Genomic DNA, 24,345 nt, shown 5'->3' with positions numbered 1-24,345 from the left:
CTGTGTCAGAATTTGAGGTAAGTGCTAAGGACAGTGCAATAAACAAAATATACATGGTCATTGGCCCTCTTGGAGCTTACAATACAATGAAAGAAATAGAAAGTTAACAAGTTACTCACATAAATGATAAATTTTAATGGTGATTTATGACTCAGGATGCAGGTAGAAGATAGAATATATCTGGGAATATGTGTTATATATCTGAGCCTATTTATGTTGTGCATATAAATTTGACTTATTTTATTTTTTTAGATTTGACATATGTGATATCATACAGTATTTGTCTTTCTCTGTCTGACTTATTCCCTAAGGCTAATATTCTCTGGGTCTATCAGTGTTGCAAATGGAAAATTTTAATTCTTTTTTATGGCTGAGTAGTATTCCATTGTGTGTATATGTGTGTGTATATATGTATATATACCAAATCTTCTTTATCCATTTTTCTGTTAATGGACAGCTGGGTCACTTTCATACCTTAGCTATAATAAATAACACTGCTGTGAACATTGGGGTGCACATGTTTTCTATTTAGTGCTTTCATTTTTTTCCAGAATCTCCTGGAATGCAATTGCTGGATTTTATGGTGGTTTTGTTTTTAGTTCTTTAAGGAAACTCCATATTGTTTGCACCAATTTACATTCTCACCAATAGTGTACAAGTGTTCCCTTTTGTCCACATCGTAGCCAAAATATTATTATTTTTATATTTTCTGATCAGCTGGCCCATTTACAAATGGATTATTTTCAATATATGGCCAATGACATAGCTCACTAGATTCTAATGTGACAGCAGTCCAGTTAACCTTGTCTGCCAAACATTCGACCAGGTGGAACAACCCAAAGTTTCTAAGCCATGAACTTATTGAAGCAGCTCTTAAAATTACTCTTTAATTTCCTGACTGTCTGGTCCAAACAGTATGTTGGAGCTTGTGGCATCCTGCCCCACTAGGCTGAAGTACAAGTCAAGACTGCAGACCACTGTTTACCTGTGGTGTTGACCTAGCTGATATTCATTCTAGTCGCCATGTCATCTCACCTTATGGCTGTCATGGGGAGATCGACTTCCTGATAGGAATATTTCTGAAATGTTTCAGGAATTCCCATGGTACTAGCTGCTAGTTGCCTTTTATAGGCCTCTGTATATGGGCACAATCTTAGTTTACAGTCAATATGGAGAGAATGTGCTGTTGGCCTATGTCTGTTCCCAACTTAGCTTAATCTGCAATGTAAACTTTTATTGATCAGGTAATTAATAGTACAGCTTCTCAATTGATCAGCACCTGTGAACATCTAGAACTTACTAACTAATATCTATTGCGTGCAAATACTGCAGAGATTATCTTTTTGGATATTCAGAACAGCTATTGATAGTGAAACTATTATCAAATCCCATCTTACAGATGGAAAGACAGTGAATTAGAGTGAATTTCCCAAGATCCATGTGAATAATTGATGGAGCTAGCATTTTCAACTTTGCTCTCTATGGCTTTAAAACATGAGGGCTTAATTATACTACTATCCCCAGAATATGAGCGTTTACACTGCCCTGTAATTATGCAGCAGTGAGATACTAAAGTGCCTTTTAAGTCATCAAAGCGAGATTGCTGGTTTTTCCAGCTTAGCAGTTTGTATCCCATGTATAATGTCTTTTCCTAGATATTATACTACTTACATTTATATTACATTGTGGTAAGGGCCATCTGTACTATCAGTTTGGACAAAGATTTTAGGGCACTGACTGGTAGTGATACTGCAAATGGACCTGATAATATCTGGAATAATGCTAAGCAAAGAACAGAAAGAAGGGAGTTCATCTGGGGGAATATCATGAACAAAAGGTCAGAAAGATGTATCCAAATAGATGGCATTTCTCAGGAAAAAGACAAGTAAGTTGTGGCCAGAACAGAGTATGCATGGGAAGTTGAAAGAGTAGAAGGAGGAGGATGAATTGTGAAGAAATCTTGCTTTTCTTTATCCTATTTGCAGTGGTGTGTGTGTGTGTGTGTGTGTGTGTGTGTGTGTGTGTGTGTGTGTGTGTGTGTGTGATGGAAAGTGGTGGTGGCTAGAGTCAGTGTAGAAGGTTTCGAGTTATAATATTAGACATGCAATAAAATCATTGATTTACTGCCTATTCTATGATCGCTGATAAGTTATTTTACTGTTGTTAAGCCTTAGCTTCCTTAATACAGAATGTAATCCCTACGTCACTCGGTTGTTGAAAACATTAAATGAAATTAAATCAATAAAGCATAGATACCACATGTGGAATATAGTAGGTGCATAGAAATGGCAGATGTGATTTCCAGTCTCTCCTGGACTTTTCACTTTATTTGAATGTCCCATTACTCAAACATTGGATGAGTACCAATTGAGTATATTTGCACAAGCAAACCTTTGTACCAAATTCTCGTATATTGAGTGAAATCTGATTTCTTTCTCTATTCCTATGAGCTCTGCATATATTCTAATGTGACAGTGTATAAAGAGGAATGCATTATCCCGAAATAATAACTCAGAGGCTAAGGGATAAAACTGTTGGACAATTTCTAAGAACATCATTTACCTGAATATATGTATTTGTGATTTACTTTTGTGTGCATTCATTGATTTATTCATTCGTCCAATGAACATTTAACAAGTACTTACTCCAGTCCAGGTACCATGCTAAATAATAGTGATTCAGAGATGTGGAAGACACGGTTCCTGTCCTCACAGAATTCTCTCACATCTTAATTGCATGTAGCCCATGATTCACTTTAGTAACTTATAAATTATTCTTAGGGACAGTTTTTTCCTTCTCAGCAAGCATACATACTCAACAGTGTGTACACACCACCTATATATTTTAGGATGTTTTTTCAAAGCGCACACTGAATGTCTAAGCAGTCTGTGAGCCTATCATCAGCATCCAGTATTTATTGTTCACATTTATTCTTTAGAATGGTCCCTGACTCTTTCAATACTCTTTCAAGAACACTTTTACCTCTTTGTCCCTTGTAGGGAGGTCACTCTAAGTGCATTTTAATGTGTGCTGAAAAAAGGGCAGCACAGCTGAAGCCTGATTGAAAATCTGATCTTTTCCCTAATGTCACAAGGATATCCTGAGACAGTGACTGAGGAGCTATGCACCGGTACCCAGCTGGATCCCTGATACTTACATTGACAGATGCATTATCAACAGAGACATTGATTCACAGTGAATTAAGTAACCAATTTCCATTTTCAAGCCTCCCAATTCCATTTTAGCACCAGGAGATATTAACCAGTATTCTTGTAGGTGAAACCTGATTGTGTTAAGGAGGGTGCCTGGACAATCGGAGGGAGGCAGGATGGGAAATTAGAGTTCTGAGTTTTGTTCCCTTGCCTTGACTGTTGAGTCACCTTGAGAAACTTGCATCATGGCTGACTCTTAGGTTTTAAAAATCAACTATTACTTGCTGTAATCCTGATGAATTTTGGATTTACTGACTTGCTATGTGTAACTCTCAAGGTAAGTATATGCAAGGAATTACTGTAGATGCAGGATTTTGCAAATTGTTGAAATGAATCGTCGGATTCGTCATGAAGTATACTATTTTTCATTTGTATAGACAGCAAAGTAAAAAGCAAAGTGAAACACTTAAATCCTCACATTTCCAGCGTAATTCCAGCAGACTGAGCATGGTAGAGGAGGAAGAGAGGAAATCTTATGAACAAAGCCATTGTAAAGCATAGAAAAATACTAATATTGTGTAATATGTCTTCTGGGTATAATCATGCTACTTTAAACATTTAAATATATATTGGTGCTATTTATCATCAAAAATATTTTAAACAACAAAGTAACCAGAATTATGTTGAGTCAAAGTGTGAATATGTAGTTGTCCTCTGTAATATTCTGTCCTTCTGACTTTCTCTCATATATATGTGTGTGTGTGTGTTGTGTATATATATATACATATACATATATATATACACAACACACACATACCTACAGCATAATTATATAACATTTTACAATTCCCACATAAGTCAATTCATTTTAGCTAGTAGTGTTGCCTTTATTTCATAGTTGGAGGAACTGAAGTTCAAGGACACTGTTATTTGCTCATATTTCCTAGCTAGGACTAAAACTCTGTTGATTCTGTATCTACTGCTCATGATTTCTCCAGCACACGATGCTGGGTATATTATATTGGAGTACAGCTAAAGAAAGCTATGACACCTGAGAGATTCAAAAGATTAATTTGGGCCCAAGGCCTTAAGGAAAGAAGATTTCATTACTGAGGTGGGGTACTTGAAGTATGGCATTTATTTATATTAGCGAACACTAAAAACACTTGGTATGTTACTTTTTTTTTTTTTAACCTCCTGAAGCCCATAGCTTCTGAAAATAAATAACTCCTGGTATTTTATTAGCATTGTGCTTTATAGACTCTATTTGGGAGGAATTCTATAAAAACAAGGACAAATACCTTTGAGGAAAATTGCATCTGATATTCTTTTCTTGGAGATTCATAGTTTATATTCGTAGATAAAATGTTCTAAGAAATTCTGTAAAAAAGGAGATTTGTTCAAGTTTTTTAAACTCACCTTTCCTTTCTTTGTAAATCTGATATCAATTAAATCTTTCCTGGAATACTAATATTTATGTGAAATGCAATCTGGAAAATGGAAAGTAATTGTCCCATTTCTCCTACTAACCACATTGCTCCTTTTTTTTCTCCCATGATTACCTTTTAAGAGAAAACTAAAAGAATTCATGATAAATTGATGGTGAACATGGTTGTACTCGTATCATCGTTAAAGTGGAAGGTACGTAGGCCAAGATCTGCTTTTCCTATGCTTACTAAAGAGCCTCGCACATCACAGTTGCTCAGTATATGCTAATGTTGTTTCTATCCGATTGACATGGAAATCTGCTCTGAAATTTTTCTCCATGAAAAGAATGAAATATTCCTAGATTTTTCAAGAAAAAAAAATATTCAGAGACTTCAGGCGTCTAAGAGCTGAGGGCTGGGAAATTTGCTATTTTTATGGTTCTTGTCATTTCATTAACAGAGGTCATTTTTATGTCATCTCTCCATTGCTCTTATTCAACTATTTAGCTTTGTCAAATGCTGGTTGTGAGGTAATGACTTCCTTGTTGCTTTTTGGATATAACGTTTTTTTGGCCTCTTAGGTTAGATTGCATGTTGCTTATACAGATGTGCCTTTCAGAATAAAGCCACATACCCGTATGTTTTGTAGCGAGGCTTCTCTTGAAATACAAAGTCATCCTTGATGTTCAACTCCCTCAAAAGGGGACACTTACTTCATTCAGTACAGAACCAGGAACTAAGAGGGCTAATTCTTTTATAAACTGGGAATCTCTCTCCTTGAAACTGATCAACATGTCCAAAGTTATTCTTCGATGTTGAATTCTGACATTTTGCTCTTTGCATGAAGGAATTCTGCAAGATAGGAAATTAATAAACCTAGGCAAGATGATGTTGAAGGGTGTGCTAGGGTTTTGTGGCTCAAGTACTGATATTGCAACATAATGAAAAGAATTGGTGATATGCCCCTCAAAACCTGGAAACAAACTAGCCATGGTAAGATTCAGGAGTTAAATGTTTACCTCTCCAGTTTCATCCCTTATCTCTCACTGTTGTACCAGCCTTTTATGGAACAAATGTATTAAACATACTTCAGATTCTTGAATGAATTATTCTCTCTTCCTTTGGTCCTTTTACACATTCTATTTTCTCTATCTGAATCATTCCCGCTTGACCCTATTCTGACTGTAATTTGATCAATTCCTACCTGTGCTTCAGTTCTTCTCTTCAGATGTTATATTTTCTGGGAGGGTGTTTTGATCCCTGCCCGTGTACCTTCCCTCATTTGGGTTATGAGTTGGATGTCCCTCTTGAGCACCCTGCGTTTTTCCCATCTCTGCACCCACACTAGTGTGTAACTGTTGAGTCTCTTGTCTCTTACAGAACTTTGAGCTCTCTTTGGATAAGGACTATGTTTTTCTTGTTCATTGTTTTATTTGTAACAGTGCTTAGCAGATAGTAGGTTCTCACTAAACATTTGTTGAATGAATCAGTGTGATATTTCATTTTTCCTCCGTGGTTTAGTGTATTTTTTTTGCTGTTATTCTAGATTACCATAAGGAATGGAGGAGAGAAGAGAATGACTCTCAGGATTATAGCATCTTGGAAATCCTGAGCAAAGACAGTCTGACAAGAAGAAAGGTGAGTAGATGCATTGTGTTTCAAACTGAAAGACCAAGAACACTTTTAATTTGCTTTTGACAGTATCTGTGTAAATCAGATCTTCTGTCTGTGATTCGATCTCTTTCTTTCTAAATTGTGGCAATTGTTCAACTTTAATTCCAGAAAGAAAACGAAGACAAAGAACATATTATTGATCCTTAAAGAGATAAAAAGGAATCATTTCAAAATGGTCAGCAGTCTAGCACAGTGTGAATGGAAATATCTAGAATGTGATTTAGTTATATTAGGTATTTTAAAGTGCATTTTCCAGATGCATGCACTTCAAAGCCTTACCCTCCTCCCATATGAAGGTGTTTCTACCATAAAATGTAGGATATGCTGTTTGTAAATTATTGTTACCTTTTCCTTTTTTGCTGTCCATATCTGTCTCTGGCTATTTGAGACTCTACCCATAGCCCTTGAACAGAAATGATGCAAAAGAGTAATCAACTAGCCTAGGCAGTTGACACAGTACCAAGAAGGAGTCGGGGGAAATAAGTTGATCTTTATTTGATTATCTCACTGAAGAGACATCCTCTGCTTTCTTTTTTCCTCATAATACTCAGCTTTTGTAGATTCTCTACTTTGGCTAAAATAATGCTTAATTCTAGTATTTTCCCTTGTACAAAACGATAGCATCTCTATAGTTTGTAATATTTCTACCAAGATCTTCTTGCCTGTTGCTAATGAAGGAAATGGCACATTTCTCTGGGAAATTATATTTCATAATCTGCTGGTTTGGGAAGAAAAGAAAACTTTAGAAAGTTGGCAAATTACATTTTTCTAGAATGGCGAGACTGTGCTGTTATTTTTTTCCCTGAACTTCAAATTTTGCCTCCAGTGGGATTAATATGTTAAGGGTAGATGGTTTGTTGAGTGAATTGGGGAAAATTTAATGAGTTGTCAATCAGTCAGTCATTAAACAAGAGCTCTGAAGCTCCTATACCATGCCTAGCCCTGTGGTAGCTATTACAGAAGGTATGACAAAATGGAACAATATTCCTAGCCCTAAAAATCCTTATAATCCTGTTGGGCAAGTAGGCAAGTCTCACAGTCAAAATCATGAGATGATTTTACTAATTTTTAGTGCTAGGGATATGATTCACAATGCATTGTTATGTAAGTTCAAGAAACGTAGAGATCACCGTGGGCGGTGGCCATGAAGAGAATCATGGAAATCTTCTTCAGAGCACTGGGTGTCCGTCCTGGCCTTACAAGACTGTACTCTGCTTTCATGTGTTACAGGTTGAATGGACACTTTTCCTTTCCCTTGAGAAATGCATGATCAGTTAAATCGTTTAAATTACTAGAAGGAAAGGAGATGAGCAAAGAAGAGGGGAAGATAAATCATATTGTCTGAGATAGAGGGGAACAGCTTGTTTAAGGGGCTGGCCTGTCATTTTTGTTTCTTTGCATGCAAATTATGGCAAAACCTAATTGAAAATAGAGACTCACTTGCCCATAATCTCTTTGTGCCCGTTACATATGGAAGACTGGGCAGATGGAGACCTGTAGCTTAGAATAATAGCACTTACCTAGCACTTACCTAGCACTCACTATATATCAGGACCTGTTGTAACCATTTTGCACTGTTGATTTATTTCAGCCTTATAACTCTATAAGGCTTTACAGATCAGGAGATGAAGGCCCAGAGAGGTGAAGTAACTTGCTCAAAGTCATAGAACTAGTATGTAGTAGAACTAAGATTTGAACTCAACAACTTGTTTCCAGTTTTTGAACACTATGCATTGTGGTTTGCGTTACACTTGTGTATGTCCAGAATCTCCATTGACTTCTAGGTGTATATATACATGGTTAAACTTGTGTCCTTGGTTTCTCTTTCTTTGGTTTCTTTTGACCTCTAATTTATTTTTGCTATGTATTATGTAGGTTTTGAGGAAATCTGGTGAAAGTGTTGATCCAGGGATCAGGGAGGAGGTTATGTATTTATGAAAATACAACTTTCTCACTATCTTTGTGATTATGACATGAATTATCGAATGCACAGCTGGCTTTTTAGATTCGGGTCTTATGTACCAATGAGTTGAGGACTATATTAATCTACCTACTGAATTTATGCCAGAAAGGTGTAACTTATACACTCTGGTCATGACAGGGCTGGGTTCGATAGTAAACTGTCCAAGGTAGCTCTCCTACATTGAGCCGACATTCTGAGAAGGTACAAACGCTTTCCCACCAGCCTGTATCTCCCCATTTGTTTGCTCATTCTCTATCATGTAGTCTTTCCAACAAGGTTTATATTTATGAGTAATAAAGTTTCTTACATTTTACCCTCCAAAAATTCAAAACAGCTCCTACAAAAGTACCACTAGCACTATTTACAATAGCCAAGACATGGAAGCAACATAAATACCCATTGACAGATCACTGAATAAAGAAGTTGTGGGGTATGTGTATATATATGTATGTGTGTATGTGTGTGTGTATTTATATAAAATTGAGTACTACTCAGCCATAGAAAAGAGTGAAATAAGGCCACTTGAAGCAACATGGATGGACCTGGAGATCATCATTCTAAGTGAAGTAAGCCAGAAAGAGAAAGAAGATTACCGTATGATATCACTTATAGGTAGAATCTTTAAAAAGGACACAAAAATGAACTTAGTTACAAAACAGAGACAGACTCACAGACATAGGAAACAACCATATCGTTACCAGTGGGAAAAGGGATGGGGAGGGGGAATTTGGGAGTTTGGGATTTGCCGATACTAACTACTATATATACTATATATATAATAGATAAACATCAAGGTCCTACTTTATAGCACAGGGAACTATATTTAATACCTTGTAATGGTGTATCATGAAAAGAATACTAAAAGAAATATATATTCGAATCACTATGCTGAGCACCAGAAATTAACACAACATTGTAAATCGACTGACTGTACTTCAGTGAAAAAAAAAAAACCAGAACACGCTAGATAAGACTTGACAATACTGAGTCATAAAGTTATGCCTGGTAGGTCTTTATGTTGTGTCACCTTGGATTCCTTTAGATTTTGTGAACCTATACTCAAAGCATAAACATTTCCGCCAGGTTCCTTCTCAGTTTTCTGAATCCACATGTGGGAGGAAGAGCCAAGCACACTAAGCAGAGGCATTTGTGCCCCACATACTGCGTCAGGTCTTCGCTCTTTCACATTCCCCAACGGCTCAGATGAACGCCCAACCTCAGGCTTCCCTCCGCACTGGCCCTGCCAGGGACTACCTTTGCAGTCCCCACTACCCCCAACCTGACAGCAGGTCTCAAGGTGGACTGGAATTGGAAAATAGTTCACCTTCACCAAAATCCTGATGTTCTACATCAAAATATTACTTTGTTTATTTTGCTTTTGTTTGAGAAGGCAGAAGAAGGGAATTCTGCTCTGCCTGTCACAGTGATTGACAGAAATGAAGCATGAAAGAGAGCAACTGTGTTTATGAGCCAGGGACGTGAAAACTAGACAAGACCTGGATCATATATTTTTAACAACTCAATAAATTTCTTTCACCCATTCCCCAAATCTTCCCATTCCAGCCAGAAAAGAATGACATCAAGTTTCAGCTAGAAATGAAATTTTATTTGTGAAGGTTAGAAAGTTATAAGATAATAAAACATAATTTAATGAAATTATAGTACCCTCCAGGGTCTCACTGAAACCTCGTTCTTGGGGCCATGCTATTGTTACAGGAAAGGAAACCATAGCGAGGTCTTTGTGCTACTTCAGCAACTAAATTCTGGATGGGTCTTAGACAGTCTCTCTTTCTGCAGAGTTCTGTGTTGTTCTCTCATCATATTAGAAGAAAGTTTGACTTACTTTACTGTTCTCAATCCTTGAGATTCAAAGTGGAATCAAGAAAAAATTCATTATGGTAAACACATTTTGTGGATGAGTTTGACAAGTTTAGAGCCAATCAATGGCAAAACTGTGTCAGGATATACAAGCGATGGCCTATGTCTCTTTTCTGGGAAATCCTGAAGAAAGAGAGCATTTGTCTTAGAAAGTTAAAATCCTTTTTTTTCCCTTTTAATTCTGTTTTCCTCCACCTTAAGAGATACTCTGCTACCCCTTGTTGAGGCAATATAATATATTTGAAAAAGCACAGACTTTGACACAAAACAGACTGATGGGAATCATGGCTGTGCAAATTAGCTTTGAGGGAAGTTCTGGAAAAACAATTAATGGCCCTGACTCTGTATCCCCCTTTGTGAAGAGCTAATAATAGTATTCATCCTGTGGGATTGTTCAGAATAAATGGTACATAAATATATAAATGAGATATAAATCTATATCACTATAATATTGAAGTCCCTACTACATACATTTCTCCTGGTGATGTTTCTATTTATCCTCAAATGTGAATGTCTTAAAATCTAAGAAATGTGTTGTCAGTCTTTTCCTCCCTGTTTTCTCCTGTTTTTTAATTTTCACCGGGGTAAATTTATTTTGGAAGGTGTTCCTAAACACATACTGAATGAATTTGATTGAAAGAATAGTCATAAGGGACTCTGTCCCCAAGCAGGTTGCCTATTAGCTATAGAGTTAACAGCTTTCAAAAAGAGAATGGGTCCCCCTGATTATAGGATAGGACTGCACTGGATGCTAGATTGTAGTCATAAGTATTTACATGATACATTTTTTTTAAGTTGGCAAAAGGCCCACCTGACCCTAATGACCTTCACTGTAATAGCCCCTGCTACCTGCCCCATTCACCTACCATCCACGTGTTTAGGTGGTGACACACACCAGAGTGTAGAAGCTTCTCCAACTTCCCAAAGAGCTGAAGACTATCTTTATACCTGTTATGAACATAATATTGCATGATACCAACTATGTAAATTGTCATACCTGTGCTGTGGTGTTCTTTCCTCCAAACTAATGTAGAAATTGCAAAACATCCTTGAATTTAAAGAAATAAAAAGGAATAACTGAGCAAATTTGAATATCGTTGCTGACAACAGTTTACAGAGTTTTGACCCAGCAGTGGTTCTTAACTCCACCTCCACCCTCACTATTTATTTTGATTGAGTTTTTTCATGTATTTCTTTAGTATGTTTTACTCAACACCTTTTATTTTTGAAACACTTTTATTTGCTGGGGATAGAACAGAGAACAAGGCAAATGAAGACTCTGTTCTCAAGGACCCTACATAGTAGTGCGGGAAATCACACAGTTAAAACATTAAAGAAGGATTATTATTATATATTGTGAAAAGGACTGTGATGAAAATAAATAGGCTGATGAGATAGACTGATTGGGAAGCCCTAATTTATATTGGATGGTCAAGGCTTCTCTGACAAGGTGATGTTCCATCTAAGGCATGGATGATAAGAATAAGCCAGCCCTGCTGGGAAATGGGACTACAGTTAGAGGAACCAGCATGTTTCTCTGATATGGGAAATATATAGTCATGTTTAAGGAATAAGAGAAATGGGTGTGGCTGGCCAGTACTAAACAAGAATGTAAGAAGGAAGATGGAGCCATGTATAGCCATGGAGGCCTAGTGAGCAGGCATAGATATGAACACAGAAGCAGAGTTGGTGGCAGGGAAATCTTGTACGTAATGATGGGGTATCCCCTCAAGTAGTAATGAGCACCTGTAGCAGTCAGATATTCATTTCTAAGTATCAGTTGCCACAGATTCGGTGATCCTTGAAGAAATATCTAATTCAAGGCAAAGTACAAAGCGAGCTTGGGACCAACATCTAGTGACTGAAAGTAAGAAAGTTCTCAAAAATTGAGAGGCTATGAAAAAGAATGTAGATGCCAGCATAACGAGGCTCTCAATGCCCAAGTTTGGGAAAACTTGATCATAAAAAGTGATAGTAATGATTTATAATATATTAAATTAAAAAATCCATGACTTCATAAGAACATTCACACAAAAAAAGGTAGTGTGGAGAGAAGAGAAATATATTTCTTTATGGAAGAATACCAACTCATAAACACAGAAGGAAGATAAGATTCAAAAGTTTCCATTTTTTAATCGGCAATTTAATAACTGGTTTGGTGAGGATCATCAATGATACTAAAACCCTAAGGTGAAAAGTTTTTAAGGAGCAGGATATTACATTGTCTCAAAGATTATTCTCAATTAAAAAAAAAAGAAAAAAAGATGCTTTTACATTGAAGAAAATGAGAGAAACCATTTCCTAACTCAGTGAATACTGTCAACATCAGTATGGAAGAAAGTAATATTAGGTGGTTCCAAATAAGATGCACTGAGAAGTACAATAGCACCTGTGTGATATTCTTGCCAAAATGTTTAACCTGAATCCACTTGTGATGAGACAGAGAGAAACATATAGTGTGGGACATTCTACAAATCAACTGGCTCATAATCCTCCTAATTGTCATTGACATCAAGGATACACACACACACGCATGTGCGTGTGCACAAATTTGGAAGAATATTCTAGATTAATGGAAAGTAAAGAAGCATGATAACTAAAAACGTGATCATGAATTGAATCCTGAAGGGAAAGCACTATGAAGGATGTTATTGGAATAATTGAAATATTTGAATATAGACAGTATATTAGATCATTTATGAATGTTAAATTTGTTAAGTGGGATTATAATATAGCTATGTAAGAGGATGTCCTTGTTCTTAGGAGATGAATGCTTAATTAGGGGTAATGGGTCATGATTCCTGCAATATACTTTCAAACGGCTCATCAAAAAGTGTATGCATGTATACTTTTTAATGACATACGTATGTGAGAGAGGGAAAGAAAGAGAGAGAATGTAGTAAAGTGGTAACCATTGGAGAACCTGGATGAAGGGTATTATGCAGGTGTTCACTGTAATATTCCTTCAAATTTTGCATAAGTTTGAACTTTTTCAAAATAAATGGGGGAGGGAAATGGGGCATCCCAATGGATAGTCAGGTGGAATACAGGAAATTAAGGGCCATGTAATATTCAACTGGGCAAATAGTCTACATCAAGCTAATCTGTGAGCAGGCATCGGGTTGTCAGCTTCTTGGTGTGTACTTGTGGCAAATAGACCCTAAGTTGACCCCAATGATATCCTACCCCTGGTGTTCACACTTTTGAGTAGATGCCACTCCTTGAGTGTGGGTGAGACCTGTGACTTTCCTCTAACCAACAGAATATGGCAGAAGGGATGTATGGTCACTCCTTGATTATATAACATTATATAAGACTCTCTTAGCTGACTGGAGTGAGATTCTCCTTGCCAACTTGATGAAGTAAGTAGCCAGGTTAAAGCAATTCCATATGACAAGAAATTGTGGGTGGTCTCTAAAAACAGAGTTTTCCTGAACCTGAGGGAAACCTCCAGCTGAGAAAAATCCAACCAGAAAATTTTCCAGCCAGAAAAAGCCAGGGCCGTCCATCCTACAGAGAAATGGAATCTAATTGTACCAACAACCTAATTGAGACTACAGACAAGAATGCAGGCTCATCAAATTCTTGATTATAGCCTTGTAAGACTCTCAACTGAGGAATTAGATAAGCTTGCCTGGCCTCCTGACCCATGGAAAGTATAAGATAGCAACATGTGTTGTTTTATGCTGCTAAATTTGCGGTAGTTTGCTAGACAACAATAGGTAACAAATCCAGAGCTGAAAAAAGAGACTCTAGTTTGCGGGAAGGAAAGGATTTCCAAGAGGAAAACAAGGTGCCCTAAGTCATGAATTACTCGGGGGAAGGGTCAAGGAAGGGGCTTTGGGCCAAGGAATACAACAAAGACCCTGTTATCAGCAATGGGATACAAGGCAATGGTTTAATCTCAGAAATAAAATACCAAATACTCCAGAGGAGTGTGAAGTTAAGATGAGACTAGGAGCAGGTGCACTTGAGTTTGCTTTATCTTATCCAGGGTCACAGAACGATTCAGTAGGGCAGCTGGTATTTAAGTCCATGCAGCCATGCTTCCCAGCCTTGCTTGCATGCCTAGACTCTGCTACACTCCTTCTCTTTGTTAATGGTTGCATAGCATTTCTTTGTTACTAATGCTCTATAATTTATTTGAGAACTTGAATGGCATTGGTCATGTCTTTCCAGTTTGTACTATTATACCTACCTCGACAGTACACACCTTTACACAAAGTCTTTGTGCATGTCTTCTATTATTTCATTAGGATTTTCAGTAGCCTTGCTTGGTCAAAACCATTTTCAGTTGCTGACTACTGTAGAGCTATTATTGGTATAGAGATGTTTTAAGACTTGTTCTTTGGTAAACAGTGATCATACCTTTGATTTACTAATCTCGTACAATGTAGTAAGAATTGTGCTGAGTGCTTTGTATTAATTATCTCACTTAATCTTCAGAGTAATATTATTACATACGTACTATCATCAGCCAGCATTTTTTCAGATGAGGGGATTGAGGTTCAAAGACATTAATTTTTGCATGGTCACATAGTAAATAAAGATTCAAACCCAGTTCATTCTGACTCCAGAGCATGTTTTGTGACCACCATCCTCTTCTGTGCAGAGTAGGCATGCCCAGCAGATTGGAGGAGGAATAAATGTTAGAAGGTATTAAAGTCATTTAGAAGGAGTAGATTAGGATAATGTTCCCAAATTGTGGTCCCCAGACTACAGCATCAGTGCCATCTGGGATTTTTTAATCATATAAATGATCGGGCCTCCTCCCAGAGCTACTAAATCAGAAACTAGGGGTAGGGCCTTGTTATCTGTGCATGCTGAAATTTGAGAACCAGTGGACTAAAATGATAGCAGTGGAACATGAGAGACAAGGGGTAAAAATCATACTACTTGATGAGGATATAGGGAATTTTAGAGTTGAATGTATTCCCCATATTTGGAGCATGGCTCAGAGAAAAAATGGTGGTGACATAGAAGAAAAGAGTAAGAGAATCACTTTTATGTTTTTTCCATCATTCTGAAGCTTGACAACTTTCAACAGGTACATTCTGGATACACAAAAATAGCTTAACAGTGAGTGCTAAGTTATTTTCATTACTGCTTCCCCAAACTATCCTGATAGTTAAGGCAAAGAATCAGGATGTTTGCTTTCTGCACTGAGGTAAGCAGGAGGGGGTGGTGGCAGTGGGATGTGTGTCGTCCAATTAAGCATAGAAAAAAAAAGATGCAAGACTCCTGTGAAAATGAAAGGCTTGTAGAAGTTAATTTTAAACGCAGGCGCATGTGGCTGGTACGGTAGCATGAGTCATGGAGATGACTATATTAATAAAAGCAGTATTATAACAAATGGAGGTAATAAAACACTGCAGCATTAACTGGGCTACATCAGAAGCCTTGCTGTTCTTAGGCGCTTGCCTTTCAACCTTAGTGGAAATTAAAAACTAAGCCCTTTGTGAGGAAACCCTGTTCCACCTGAAACAGTATCAAAAATCTTCATCTCGGTCAAATTAATTGCAGTAGTATTTGCCGCTGTTGAAGAAAACACTAGGCAATTCCTGGGGAATTGCCTCTGATCACCTCAACTAATAAGACCGACCTATTTGGATAATTCACTTGGTGGTTTTCAAAGCATTTCAATATAAAGCATCTTAACTGAGATTGATAAACTGGTGAATGGGGCAAAGAAGGCTTTCCTGGTACCATTTTATGGTGGAGAATGGAGACTCACAGAGGTCTTGTTGTGACAGAGGTCTTTTTTTAGGTCATGTTGTCATTTTTGGCCACACGTATTCCACGTAACTTCTTCCCTTAATGAGTTCTGTTTAAGGAGGTTCTTCATTCTCCCGTGTAATGTACTTCTGGTCAGTTCACCCCACTAGCTGTCATATGAGACCAGATATGTGTGATCTGCAGCAGAACACAAGGTGTGAGATTAAGCTGGATTCGCTATTTCTGGACTTTTTTCCCCTTCCATTTAAAATCATATTGTGAATATTATCCTGTGTCATTAAAATATTCTTCTAAAATATCATTTTCAGTTTTGCACTAGTATTAATTTTTACAGGAATATCCTTATGCATGGATATGTGTGCATCTCTTATTTCCTCAGTACAAAATGCTAGCTCTAGGATTACCGTGTCCAAGGGTTATGATCATTTGCAAAAAGCCTTTGTTCCATACTGTTGTAGTATCTCCCAGAAAGAGCTTACATATTTATATTCCGCTCAATGGTGCCTGAGAACACACATTTTCCAGAACCTTACCAATAGTGCCTGGTGTCTATTTTTATGATTTGCATTTTTTGATGACTAGTGGATCAAAAATTACATTTAGAAAAAGATTGGTCACTTGTCTTTCTCGTCCTGTGAATTCTGTTTATCTCTTTAGTTCGGGAATTGGCAAGCTTTTGTTGTAAAGGGCCAAATAGTTAACATTTTAGGCTTTGTGGCCGTATGGTGTCTGGATCTCAAGTAGTGAACTCTGCCATTGTGGTGCAGAAGTAGCCATTACATAATGTAAAACTGAATAGGCATGGCTGGGTTCCGGAAAACATTACTCACAGAAACAGGCAGTGGGCCAGATTTGGTTCATGGGTCATAGTTTGCCAACCCCTGATTTAGTTCATTATTAGGTATTTATCACTTTCTTAATTATTCTTAAAGTTTTGCATATATTAAGAAGAATTAGCCCTTTGTAATCTACAGTGGAAACGCCTCCCAGCTTGTTGAAAATTTTTTGTATTTAAATATAAAAATTTTTCCTTTTTATTTCTGCCTTTGCCTTGATGCTTAGCAAGATTTCACCACTGAAAAACCAGCTAATTATTTACTCACGTTTTCTTCTAGTCCTCTTATGGTTTAATATTTGTGATTCACTCTTTAATCCATCTGGAAACAGTTTTGTTGTGAGGCTTGAGGTGGTGAGAACTAAGTTCATATTTTGCAACAAATAGTCAACCAGTGGCGTCAGCACCTTTTATTAAAGAAACCTTCTTTGCTCTGTGGGGCTTCTTTTAAAGTTAAGTCTCTAAGAAACTGGATGTGTCTCTTATGATCTTAAAGATGTTGTCTTCTGAGTCTAGCATCTGAAAAATAATGGCTCAAGAAGGATGTTCACTGTAGGGGGCCTCTCAACCTCCCTTTGTGCCCACTTTAATCCAGTTTGAAATGCACCAAGGATTCTGCTTTAAGTACAGCTGTTTCTATTGTTGTAGCTGCGGCTGTCCTTACACTTATTTTTCAGATACATCTGTCTCTTTGCATTTGTATTGCTCAGTGGAGACATGCCTTTTGTAAAAAGCCAGAGAGACTGTGAGTCCTCTTTCTGTTACGATTTCGCCTTGGTTCCGTCTTCTCATTCACAGTAGGCTTGGTTTCCGCACGGTATGATGGAACTACTTGTCTACACTACACTGTGCCTCCTTCTCATACTGTTCTTTTTATCTGTGCATAAAAGCTGTCTTTTCTTTTTATTTCCTGACTGTAAGGATAATTTTAGGTCTCCTTGACTCCCAAGGAACCCTACTCTGGATTACGGATTGGAGTAATTAACCTTTTTTTTTTTTTCTAATACCACTGACCATAATGGCACACTCCCAATTTAGTGGTACGTTCACCTTGACCATTTCCTCTCTGGTGTCTTTTCTGACAATATAATCATGGTTCTCCCTAGACCTTCTCATCCCAATTGTCACTGTTCTCTGGTCTCAACCTGGTAAAAGTCTATTAAGGGATTGAATGTTCTTTCCCTAAGGTTTGAGAAAATGAGGAATGGCTTCCACATAGAAGACCACTGGAAGACAGACCCCACAACCCTGGGAAACAAGCATTTTTTATGAATTCCTTTCTTGTTTTAAGGTTAAAAATTAATGTGCTTACAACTTGAGGGAAAGGCACAAAATGGTTGTATTTAAAATGCACAATCTTTGACTTATAGTCAAATATCTGTTTTCCTAACAAAGTGATTTTCAAATCTTTGATTTCTTTCTGATTCCACGATACACACACACACACACACACACACACACACACACACACACACACACACACACACACAGCTGACCCTTATAACAAGGCTTTGAAATGTGTGGGTCCATTTATAAGAAGATTTTAAAAAAAACATACTGTTTATGATCTGTGGTTGGTTAAATTCACAGATGCAGAATCTGAATACAGAAGGCTGACTTTGGGACTTAAAGATCCAGGAATTTTGGTATCTGTACAGGTCCTGGAACCTGAGGATATTGAGGAACAACTGTAGTTTGCATGGGTAAGGCAGGATAATATGTAAAAATTCACTCATAGAATCTGGAGTTACAAGATCCTCAAAATTGCGTGGTTAACCCAAAGCCTTATCCAACATAAAGTCTATTTTTAGTGAGAACTATGTAAACTTTTTGTCCTAGAAAATCAATAAATAAATTTTATACTTTGCAGTTGAAAAAAGTGTAACATTAATGCACTGTAGTAATATTTAGAATTTAAAAACAGGATTAATAAAAACTTTTCAAAAAGCAGTCAATCACCTCCATGTAATTACAGTGTTTTGTATGTTGAATTCAACATTGGTTCTTGCTGTTCCAAGTTCATAGCAAACATTTACTTGCAATCCTGGCAGAGACCTTGTAAGGTCCATTAAGTATGATAAACTCGACATGCACTACAAAGGGACCAAGACATGGAGGTAAAATGATTTGTCCTGGGATGTATAGCCTGTTAATGAATAAGTGTGACCCTCCATATCTCACTAACATCCTCATGCCTAACGTCACATATCTGGAGGTGACTTTGGATGTGGCACATTCTTTCCTGTTATCACCTAGAGGCTTCAAGTGAAGGAGATACATCCACCTCTTCTAGGCAACGTGCCTTCTTATCTCTTGGCTCTGATCACAGTATTCCTCCATTTTCTTTCTGTGTTTATAAACGCAGTTTATGTTAGTTACATGGACTTGCCTTATTTAGCAGTATTATAAAATGACCAAAACACAAGGAAGGGTTTCTTTGTTGAAATTCTACTGGAAGCTCCTTGACACTGGAAATAATACGATCTTTGTTCCCTCTATCTCTCTTAGTACCTAGTTCCGGTTGCCAGATTATCTATTTGGGGGCCAGATACTAGATCATTCTAAGGAACATACACTTAACTGGAAGAGGCTGGAACAGTAGAAGGAGTAATTAGAGTTGTGTGTCCTTAGTCAAATCACCCTACCCCTCTGGACACTGGTGTCTTTTTATTAATAAAGGGAGACTAAAGTATTTTATCTCTAAGTTTCCTTCCAGTTCTAGAATTCTATGATTCCCAAGCATTGCTTAATTTTTTATTGTACCAGTATAGCACAGTTGTTATGCACATGGATTTTGGAGTCAGACTTAGGTTAAAGGAACAATTCGATCACCCTATGACAATAAAATCTTGGGCTAGTCCTTCGGCATACCCAAATTTCTGTTTTCTTTATTGGTAAAATGGGTATAATAATACCTTTCTCACAGAGTCATTGTGAGACAGTGCATGTAACGTGCTTCACACAGTTAATAGCATAGAGAAATAATAAATGTTAACTGTAAACTATAAGCTATATCTAGGGCCAGCTCTTGGGAAAACTGTGAGACGTAAATTTAGAGTTTGGCACTTCCCCTTGCCTCTTTCTGTGCTCCCCAGTTTTGTCATTTTTCTCCATGGCCACTCCATCTTCACCTACTGCATACAGGCATTGAGGTGTTGAGGGAGGGCTTTTGCTTGTGGCCAGTGGCTACACAATATTGTGGTGACCATGTCTCCATCTAAGCGAGCCATGTATATACAGTGATAATATATTTAGATCTTTGAGTCTGTAATTTTCCATTTCCCGCTTAAGAAAATTTCCCTGGTAATTAATACTGAATATCTGATTCCAGGAACCATGCCTCAAGAGAGTTTCCTTGCATGCAGTGTGCATTAGTTATTAGGAACTGCCAGGCACTCATTTATAAAGCTGATTACAGGCCTGGGTTTTTTTTTTTTTATCACTTACAGAATGTTCATAATAATTGCATGAGTTCAGGCAGACTGTGTCTCTCCATGAAGCTATATATCTTCAGAGAAAGAAATCTTTATCTTTATTACATGACAGCTCACGTGCTCATATCCATCACTTTTTGAGTGTAGCTTATTTGTAGCCTGGTGGGAGTTATATAATCTGCCACTAACATTTCAACAAAGAAACGAGAGAGAATTAAGAGAGAGGTACCTCACTCATCTTTCCACAAATTCTATTTTGTTAATAGAAATGAGATCTCAAATCAGTGGCAGGTTCTCCTGCCCATTCCAAATACCACTGTTACACTGTTTTAGCTAAATCACTGAGAATCTCCTCCCTCTCTCTCTTTCTCTCTCTCTCTCACACACACACATAACACACATACATACACACATAGGCATACATAAACGAGATGGGTTGTGATAAAAATATAATGAACATTAGAAATACCTCTAAAGTCAAGCCAATGTAGTCCATTTGGATGGCTTTTGGCCATTCTGGTCATGGCACGCACTAATTTTACATCATGTTGGCACATGTCCAAGAGGTGGGATTTGTGGGGCACCACTAGCCTGTGCCTGTCTAAAGCAGGATTTCTCAACTTTGACAGTATTGACATTCTGGGTCAATATTTAGCAGTATCCTGAACTCAATCCATTAGATGCCAGTAGTACCACACACCTCCCCAGCTGTAATAAAAACATCTCCAGATATTGGCACATGTCCCTGGAACACAAGATTACCCCCAGCTGAGAACCAGAGTTCTAAGGCTATCTCTTTTCCCCTGCTTCTTCCCCATTACAGTGACCACAGATGTAATTTTTAAAAAATTCATCTAAAAGCTTTGTTTCCAAATAGCCACAGTTAAAAGGTATAGGCATTTCTTAAGAAAGGAATAAGACACTCACCAATGCCTCTCCAACGTGTCTGCCCACACGCTGGGATCATTTGCAGATCTTTACATTATACTGTTGTCTGGGTGGAACTGCTCCCAGAAATTCTGATGTTCTGAGTGTGACCTGGGTATTGAGATGTTTAAAAATATTTCCTATGATTCTAATGTACTGCAAAGTTGGCGAATTACTGTTCTGGGTGTCTCCTGTTAGGAAGTGGTCATTGAAAAGCTGATTATGTTAGGAGCTTGACAATATGCAAGGCAGGAGGACCTTACTCACGTGCTAGGCTGTGAACTCTCCCTGGAAGGGAAACGGTGGATGTAACTGAGTAACAGTTAACAGTGATAACAGATCCGGGAGGGGGAGGGGTCATAGCTACAGACTACTTTGGACCACACTATATATTCTGAAAAGTACTTCTACTCTCTCTCTGTCCCCTGCTCTTACTAGACACAAAGGAACACATAAAAATGCTATTTGAAACTAGGAAGAACTATATTTTCAGGTCAGCTTTATTGATGGTGAAACCAATTTTAGGTTAACATCAAGGCAGTATTCAAGGGAAATAAAGTAACCAAAGGACAAGACCCTTTAGAGCACACCATTCTGTAGAACAGAAAATGGATGGCTTTGCTTGATCCCAGAGGTGGAAGATAGATGTCTGCCTTCTTCTTAGACACTGGAGGCTGATTTTATGCAGATGAGTGACAGTTGTCCCCATCTGGCTGCCTCCCTGGGTCACAACCTAGCCACCAGTGACTGCAGCAGAATTGGGGCCACAGGGAAGTCTGGCTCAGCACCTGACAGGTGGAGAGCAGAGAGCTGTGTCATGCATTTAAAGGAGTCGTCGTAGGTGAACAGGAGACAAAACAAACAGTTCACCCTTGGAGTTGTGCTGCGTGTTTTATTTCTGCCCCAGTGAGGTTAGGTAGAGTCTCTCCAGCTTCTCGTAACAACCCTTGTGTGTGAATCTGACATTCTTTGAGTTTTCCTAAATTCATCTTGCACTAGCTTTTGTTTTTAGCTCTTTTGTTTGGCAAAAAATAATTTAATTAGTTTTTATTCATTTTCTCTAAAAATACTTACTAGAATGATCAAATCCAAGGGTTGAAAAGGAGCCTAATTAGAGGTCATTGAGACCAGTAATTCTCAAACTTTAACAGGAATATGAATCACGTGAGCCCTTGTTAAATGCTGCTTACTGTGTGCTCAGAGGATTGACAAGTGGGCATCACTTGGGAGCTTGTAAGAACTACAGAACTGAAGGTCCTCTTCCCCAAACTCTTGAACAGGAATCTGTATTTTTAACAAGATTCCCCAGGTGATTCTTCCGCACTGGAAAGGTTGAGAAACAGGTAGAGCAACTTTTTTATGATTCAGTGTAGGGTGAGGAATCTCCTTCGACCTTGTATTTTAGTCTGGCGAATAATTGTTCATTCACATTTTCTAGGCTTGTTCGGTTTCACTCACTTCTCCAAACAATCACTGAGTATCTGCTGTGTTCCAAGCACGGGAATATAATAGTTAATAAAATATTCTCTGACATTTAAGCTTGGTTTTTCTCTTCCATGCTCTGAAGTACTAGAGTTCCCCTATTTTGAACCTCTTCTAAGCACTGCAGTGTGGAGCGACCAAGGCCCAACCTACACTTGATTTTAAATGAGAGCCAGAGAAATTCCAGGCTGGATTACAGGAATGCTTTCCTAACTGGGTCTTCCTAATTCTAAACTTCCTCTTTCCAATTGTTTGTCTACACTGCAGCCTCGTGATCTTTTGGCACCACTCATAATTCTTTCCTTAATTTCTATGACTTATTCGTAATGGCTTTCTTTAAGTTCCTTGAAAGCATCAAGCTCGATCACACCTTAGTGACTTCACGTATGCTTTCCCCTTCTTGTGGAATGGTCTCCTCCTGATCTGGGTAAGTGTCATTAATTCTTTAGGATGCCATCTTCGGTGGAACTTGTTCAGAGCAGCTTTACTTGTCCACTTCCTCTCTAATCAACTCCTTTTGTTATCATCATTCATTCTACTCCTTTATATCTCCTTTCTAACACTTACAACCTAAACTGAGAATATTTATAATTGTATGTTTTAGCGGGGATAACTTAATAATGGTCTCTTATATCATAATCTAAGCTCCAGGGGCTTAAGAACTTTGTCTGGTTTTTCACCATGGATCCCTGAGCTTTAGAGTACTATTTGGCACGTTGTCTATGCTCAGTTAATATTTGTTGAATGCAAAGTATATCTTCTCTCACCAGCCTACCTAATATTACTTCCCATGGCCAATCTTTTTCTTTTAATTCTTATTTTTTATTGAAATGTATTCGATTTACAATGCTAGTTTCAGGTGTAGAGCAAAGCAATTCAATTATACATATATATACATATACTTTTTTTCAGATTCTTTTCCATTATAAGTTATTTCAAGAAACTGAATATGCTTCCCTGTGCTATGCAGTAGGTCCTTATTGTTTATCTATTTTATATATAATAGTCTGCATTTGTTAATTCAAAACTCTTAATCTGTCCCTCCCCCACCCCTTCCCCCTCTGGTAATCACAGTTTGTTTTCTATGTCCGTGAGTCTATTTCTGGTTTGTAAATAAAATTTGTATCTCTCTTTAAGATTCTACATTTAAGTGATATTATATGATATTTGTCTTTTTCTGTCTGACTTACTTCATTTAATAATGCTAGAAACAACCTAAATGTCCATCGGCAGATGAGTGAAGAAAGAAGATGAGGTGTATATACAATGGAATACTATTCAGCCATAAAAAGAGAATAAGATAATACTATTTGCACCAACATGGATGGACCTAGAGATTATCATATTAAGTGAAGTAAGTCAGCAAAGACATATCATATGATACTCACTGGCCAATCTTTAATTCATTGTCCTCTTTTATTTCCTTTATAACAGTTATTGTTAGCTGATACAGTCTTGTTGATTAATGCATTTACTTATGTTTTAATGTCTCTCTCCTCCAGCTAGACTATAAATTCCTTGAGAGTGTGGACTCTGAAGTAGACTGCCTGGTTTTAAATCTCAGGTTTACTACTTACTGCATCTGTACCTGTGAGAAAATCACTCACTTCAGCCAGTCCATGTGCCTCGTTGTTAAAATAATAGTAATAATTGTAAGCCCACTATGAGAATAAAATGAAAGATTACATATAAGCCACCTATCAGAATGCCCATAGTAAGCATAATATGAGTTGTGAACTGTGGTGATTATGGTATTTTTCAGTGTTATTTATATATGCTCTCTTGGCAAATAGATCAGTACCACACACATAGCAGGTTCTCCTTAAATATGTTTTGA

The 24,345-nt window shown here is 37.6% G+C and overlaps 1 long non-coding RNA gene across 1 annotated transcript in view; it reads left to right on the top strand.

The window, feature by feature from the left end:
• Positions 1-24,345, top strand: part of LOC141576222 (uncharacterized) — a 541,790-nt gene that overhangs the window by 479,592 nt on the left and 37,853 nt on the right. The window contains exon 4 of the long non-coding RNA XR_012504513.1: positions 6,126-6,217. This is a non-coding gene — a long non-coding RNA (uncharacterized LOC141576222). The remainder of the gene's footprint in view (positions 1-6,125; positions 6,218-24,345) is intronic.

This window comes from Camelus bactrianus, chromosome X (genome assembly GCF_048773025.1).
Source record: "Camelus bactrianus isolate YW-2024 breed Bactrian camel chromosome X, ASM4877302v1, whole genome shotgun sequence".
NCBI lineage: Eukaryota > Metazoa > Chordata > Mammalia > Artiodactyla > Camelidae > Camelus > Camelus bactrianus.
Note: the sequence above shows the minus strand (reverse complement) of the source record. Positions and strands in the feature narration are given on the sequence as shown.